Raw genomic sequence first — 6,836 nt, 5'->3', positions numbered from 1 at the left:
CCGCCATTGGTCCCTATCCTGAGCAAGATTAATCCAGTCTCTACCATCATATCCCACCTCCCTCAAATCCATTTTAATATTATCCTCCCATCTACGTCTCGGCCTCCCTAAAGGTCTTTTTCCCTCCGGCCTCCCAACTAACACTCTATATGCATTTCTGGATTCGCCCATACGTGCTACATGCCCTGCCCATCTCAAACGTCTGGATTTAATATTCCTAATTATGTCAGGTGAAGAATACAATGCGTGCAGTTCTGTGTTGTGTAACTTTCTCCATTCTCCTGTAACTTCATCCCTCTTAGCCCCAAATATTTTCCTAAGCACCTTATTCCCAAACACCCTTAACCTATGTTCCTCTCTCAAAGTGAAAGTCCACTTGGGTGTACTATAAGCAGTAATATGAGCTGCTGCCAAGAAGTCAAAAGGAGGATAGCAATGGCAAAGGAAGCTTTTAATAGAAAAAGGAGCATCTTCTGCGGACTGTGGAAAAAAAAAAAAAACCTAAGAGACTAGTGAAGTGCTTTATGTGGAATGTGATATTGTATGGGACAGAAACATGGACATTACGACGAAGTGAAGAGAAGCGACTAGAAGCATTTGAAATGTGGATATGGAGAAGAATGGAGCGTTTGAAATGGACAGACAGAATAAGAAATGAAGCTGTTTGGAAAGAGTGGGTGAAGAAAGAATGATGCTGAAACTGATCAGGAAGAGGAAAAGGAATTGGTTGGGTCACTGGCTGAGAAGAAACTGCTTACTAGGGAAAACAGAAGAATGCAGAGAAGACCTGCCCTTGGGCAGGAAATTATAAATGTATTATTATTATTATTATTATTATTATTATTATTATTATTATTATTATTATTATAAACGTGATCAAGTTTGAGATTAGAGTCCTTCTAAAGCACTTACTTAATTACTGGCTTTTAAGGAACCCGCAAGTTCATTGCCGTCCTCACATAAGCCCGCCTTCGGTCCCTATCCTGAGCAAGATTAATCCAGTCTCTATCATCATATCCCACCTCCCTCAAATCCATTTTAATATTATCTTCCCATCTACGTCTCGGCCTCCCCAAAGGTCTTTTTTCCTCCTGTCTCCCAACTAACACTCTATATGCATTTCTGGATTCGCCCATACGTGTTACATCCACTGCCCATCTCAAACGTCTGGAGTTAATGTTCATAATTATGTCAGGTGAAGAATACAATGCGTGCAGCTCTGCGTTGTGTAACTTTCTCTATTCTCCTGTAACTTCATCCCTCTTAGCCCCAAATACCTTCTAAAACACCACTGGAAACAATATTATAAATCTGTTGCCGCGGCTCGAAGAATGTGTGAAGTCGAGGATGAAGGTGTCGTTAGTGAGTGTGTAGCACAACTGTGGTTCCAGCGTTACAATAATGGAGAAAGAGACATTGAAGATTTACAGCGTCCTGAAGATTAAGGTATGGAATATTGAGAATAAACGCAGAGTCCTGGAAGAAAATTCACAAAAATACACTCGTAAGTTGTCGGAAGAATTTGGAGCTTCAAATATACAGTACATCACCACATTACGAGTAGAACTTTAGAAAATTATACAGAAGTTGTAGTGAGTTGACACGTGAACAGACTCAACGCAGAGTAGATATCTATCGTCGGCGTATCACTAATTCCATGGATTTATCATGAGAATTGTCACATATGAGGAAAAGTGGGTATATTACCGCGACCGTGACCACCTCAAAACAGTGGCTGGATCCCCGTCAGCCTGCAAAGGTAGTCGTTAAATAAAATCGGTTCGGACCCAAGGTAACGTTATGTGTTTGGTGGAGTTTTGAAGGTGTGAGTCACTGGAGTTTGTTTTAAACTTTTGTTCAGTCGATGCGGATTTTTATTCTCAACAGCTAGAACGAGTCGTGAAGTTTAGTGAGAGAGATAACAGGTATCAGTTAATCGAAATAAAATTCTCATGTAACTGACCCCATACCGCTCAAAGCATGGGAAAGTTCATGAATTGGAGTAATCAAACTTACAATTCATTTTTGATTTTTCAGATAAATCAGTTCAAGATTATAAATTTATTTTAAAGTTTTCAATCATATGATTTATCATTTATGCAAAATTATTATTGCTATAACATCTTACAGAAGAAATTTTATGAACGTTTTCGCCTATACGGCATCATCAGATATTAAAAATGTTAACAATGAAATCTAAACGTAAGTCCGATATGGTGTTCACAGTAATAAGCATAACAAAGATTTAAATAATTAATCATGAGTTATATGTAATAAAATCTGATGTTGGTGTGAGAAATGTTCAATTTGACTCAATTGTGTTATTTCGCCGAATTGCCGAAAAGTGAATGATGAAAATATAAAATATGAATGTAAATTACATAGAACTCATGTTACAATGTGACTTTAACAAATGTAACATGAGTTCTATGTAATTTTTTATTTTTATCATTCACTTTTCGGCAATTCGGTGAAATAACACAAATCAGTCAAATTGAACATTTCTCACGCCAATATCAGATTTTATTACATTAACTCATGATTAATTATTTAAATCTTTGTTATGCTTATTACTGTGAACACCTTATTGAACTTACGTTTAGATTTCGTTGTTAACCTTTTGAATATCTGATAATGCCATATAGGCGAAAACGTTCATAAAATTTCTTCTGTAAGATATATTAGCAAATAATAATTTTGCATAAATGATAAGTCATATGATTGAAAACTTTAAAATAAATTTATAAGGAATCAAACTGCTATCACATCCGGCATATAGCTCTAATCTTGCGTTTGCATATTATTATTTGTGTCGACCCAAATAAACTTCCAAAACTTGTAAGCCATTGAAATGGATATCACCGAATTCTTCTACCCATTTCTGTACTTCACTTGTTCTAGACACCTTTATTTCAACTAGTAGTGCATAATATCGTAAACATTGCTAAACCGAATCATACTGTACTTGTTTAGGAGTAAGGAATCTGTCGTAGAGTGACCCTGTAGTGCGCGTTACTCGTGTTTGTGAGCAGAATGTCTACTGAAGGACACGTGACGTAATTTATATCCACTTATACTCATTCCAGTGTTGTGGGACTACCAAAACGGTCTTTATTTATGAGACAGTATCTGTATTTATTCTACGTGTATTTATTCTGTTCGCTGATACACTCGTACATTGTAATATAGTCTTTATTCTCGAACATAATTACATTGCTTCCAGCTCAATGTATGCCCTGAATGTCATCTTATGAAATGTTAGACTTCCCGCAGAGACTTTAAGAGCTGATTCTCTCGATATTTCAATTAAACTGCATAATTAAAACTCAGTGTGAATCATTTTGGCAGAGCTGGAGTGGCAGGTACCACGCTGGTTCAGCCAAGTTTCTGGACGGATTGTTCCTGGAACTTTCACTTTCAAGTAACGAGCCAGGGTTGTTTGCAATTACGCGCCCCAAGGTACTGTATTCTTTGGACCTCCGCTTAATCAACGCTTAGGAGGGTGGGGCGGACGCCAGGTCTTATAAACATCTCAACCCTCTTTTGAAAACGGTGCCTTGACGCGAGGGTCCTACGACAGACGCCCCATCCAATTTTAGTTACTCTGTAGAAGATGGAATAATCGAGTCATGTCCTGGAGTTGAAGTCCTAATTAACTGAGATGCCTAATTTGAGAGATATAAAGCTTGGTAACTCGGAGACGCGCTGTGTCATTCATTTCCGAGCATTTTAAATTCTCAGCTCTTGAAGAAATGAATCGTTTTGTCAATTTGAAGATTTCCGCCTTCTGTGTCCCTCCGTAAGAGAGAAATAAAATTCTAATTCAAATATATGTCAGTCAGTGAGTCTGCTTGAGTACTTATTTTGACTATACACTGATTGATTACCTGTCTTACTGACAATATGACTAACTGCCATGTCTGCGAAGTGTTCTGTGCCTGACTGTCTGTCAGTATGCCTATCTGTCTATCTCTGTTCGACTTAGAGCTATTATTGACTGTCATCCAGTTTGTCTACCAGTTTTCTATTAGTCTCTTTGTCGTTCTATCTGTCTATCTGACCCTTTTTCTATCAGTTTGTATTTCTGTCTGTTTTCAGTTGGTCTCCCTGTCTGTTTTGTTATCAGAATATATATTTTATTATCGAACTGTCTCCCTGCCTGTTTTATTATATATATATATATATATAAAATTATCGAACTTTTTCCCTACCTATTTATTAACAGTCCTTCTCCCTGTCTGTTTTATTTACAGAATATATATTTTATTATAGAATTGTCTCGCTACCTGTTTTATTAACAGTCCATCTCTCTGTAAGTTTTGTTACTAGAATATTTGTTTTATTACCGAACTGTCTCCCTACCTATTTATTAACAGTCCTTCTCTCTGTCTGTTTTGTTATCAGAATATATATTTTATTATCGAACTGTCTCCCTACCTATTTAATAACAGTCTGGCTCTCTATCTGTTTTGTTATCAGAATATATGTTTTATTATCGAACTGTCTCCCTACCTATTTAATAACAGTCTGGCTCTCTATCTGTTTTGTTATCAGAATATATATTTTATTATCGAACTGTCTCCCTACCTATTTAATAACAGTCTGGCTCTCTATCTGTTTTGTTATCAGAATATATATTTTATTATCGAACTGTCTCTCTACCTATTTAATAACAGTCTGGCTCTCTATCTGTTTTGTTATCAGAATATATATTTTATTATCGAACTGTCTCCCTACCTATTCATTAACAGTCGGGCTCTCTATCTGTTTTGTTATCAGAATATATATTTTATTATCGAACTGTCACCCTACCTATTTATTAACAGTCGGGCTCTCTATCTGTTTTGTTATCAGAATATATATTTTATTATCGAACTGTCTCCCTACCTATTTTTTAACAGTCGGGCTCTCTATCTGTTTTGTTATCAGAATATGTATCTTATTATCGAACTGTCTCCCTACCTATTTATTAACAGTCGGGCTCTCTATCTGTTTTGTTATCAGAATATATATTTTTATTATCGAACTGTCTCCCTACCTATTCATTAACAGTCGGGCTCTCTATCTGTTTTGTTATTAGAATATATATTTTATTATCGAACTGTCTCCCTACCTATTCATTAACAGTCGGGCTCTGTATATGTTTTGCTATCAGAATATATATATATATATATATATATATATATATATATATATGTATATTATCGAACTGTCTCCCTATCTATTTATTAACAGTCGGGCTCTCTATCTGTTTTGCTATCAGAATATATATTTTATTATCGAACTGTCTCCCTACCTATTCATTAACATTCGGGCTCTCTATCTGTTTTGCTATCAGAATATATATTTTATTATCGAACTGTCTCCCTACCTATTTATTAACAGTCGGGCTCTCTATCTGTTTTATTATCAGAATATATATTTTATTATCGAACTGTCTCCCTACCTATTTATGAACAGTCATTTTCCTGTCTGTTTTATTATCAGAATATATATTTTACTATCGAACTGTCTCTCTGCCTGTTTTATGAACAGTCAGTCTCCCTATCTGTTTTGTTATCAGAATATATATTTTATTATCGAACTGTCTCACTACCTATTTATTAACAGTCTGTATCTCTATCTGTTTTGTTATCAGAATATATATTTCATTATCGAACTGTCTCCCTACCTATTTATTAACAGTCGGGCTCTCTATCTGTTTTGTTATCAGAATATATATTTTATTATCGAACTGTCTCCCTACCTATTTATTAACAGTCGGGCTCTCTATCTGTTTTGCTATCAGAATATATATTTTATTATCGAACTGTCTCCCTACCTATTTATTAACAGTCGGGCTCTCTATCTGTTTTATTATCAGAATATATATTTTATTATCGAACTGTCTCCCTACCTATTTATGAACAGTCATTTTCCTGTCTGTTTTATTATCAGAATATATATTTTACTATCGAACTGTCTCTCTGCCTGTTTTATGAACAGTCAGTCTCCCTATCTGTTTTGTTATCAGAATATATATTTCATTATCGAACTGCCTCGCTACCTATTTATTAACAGTCGGGCTCTCTATCTGTTTTGTTATCAGAATATATATTTTATTATCGAACTGTCTCCCTACCTATTTATTAACAGTCGGGCTCTCTATCTGTTTTGTTATCAGAATATATATTTTATTATCGAACTGTCTCCCTACCTATTTATTAACAGTCGGGCTCTCTATCTGTTTTGTTATCAGAATATATATTTTATTATCGAACTGTCTCCCTACCTATTTATTAACAGTCGGGCTCTCTATCTGTTTTGTTATCAGAATATATATTTCATTATCGAACTGTCTCCCTACCTATTTATTAACAGTCGGGCTCTATCTGTTTTGTTATCAGAATATATATTTCATTATCGAACTGTCTCCCTACCTATTTATTAACAGTCGGGCTCTCTATCTGTTTTGTTATCAGAATATATATTTTATTATCGAACTGTCTCCCTACCTATTTATTAACAGTCGGGCTCTCTATCTGTTTTGTTATCAGAATATATATTTTATTATCGAACTGTCTCCCTACCTATTTATTAACAGTCGGGCTCTATCTGTTTTGTTATCAGAATATATATTTCATTATCGAACTGTCTCCCTACCTATTTATTAACAGTCGGGCTCTCTATCTGTTTTGTTATCAGAATATATATTTTATTATCGAACTGTCTCCCTACCTATTTATTAACAGTCGGGCTCTCTATCTGTTTTGTTATCAGAATATATATTTTATTATCGAACTGTCTCCCTACCTATTTATTAACAGTCGGGCTCTCTATCTGTTTTGTTATCAGAA

This window comes from Periplaneta americana, chromosome 6 (genome assembly GCF_040183065.1).
Source record: "Periplaneta americana isolate PAMFEO1 chromosome 6, P.americana_PAMFEO1_priV1, whole genome shotgun sequence".
Taxonomy (NCBI): domain Eukaryota; kingdom Metazoa; phylum Arthropoda; class Insecta; order Blattodea; family Blattidae; genus Periplaneta; species Periplaneta americana.
The sequence above is the reverse complement of the archived record's forward strand: the minus strand, read 5'-3'. Positions refer to the sequence as shown.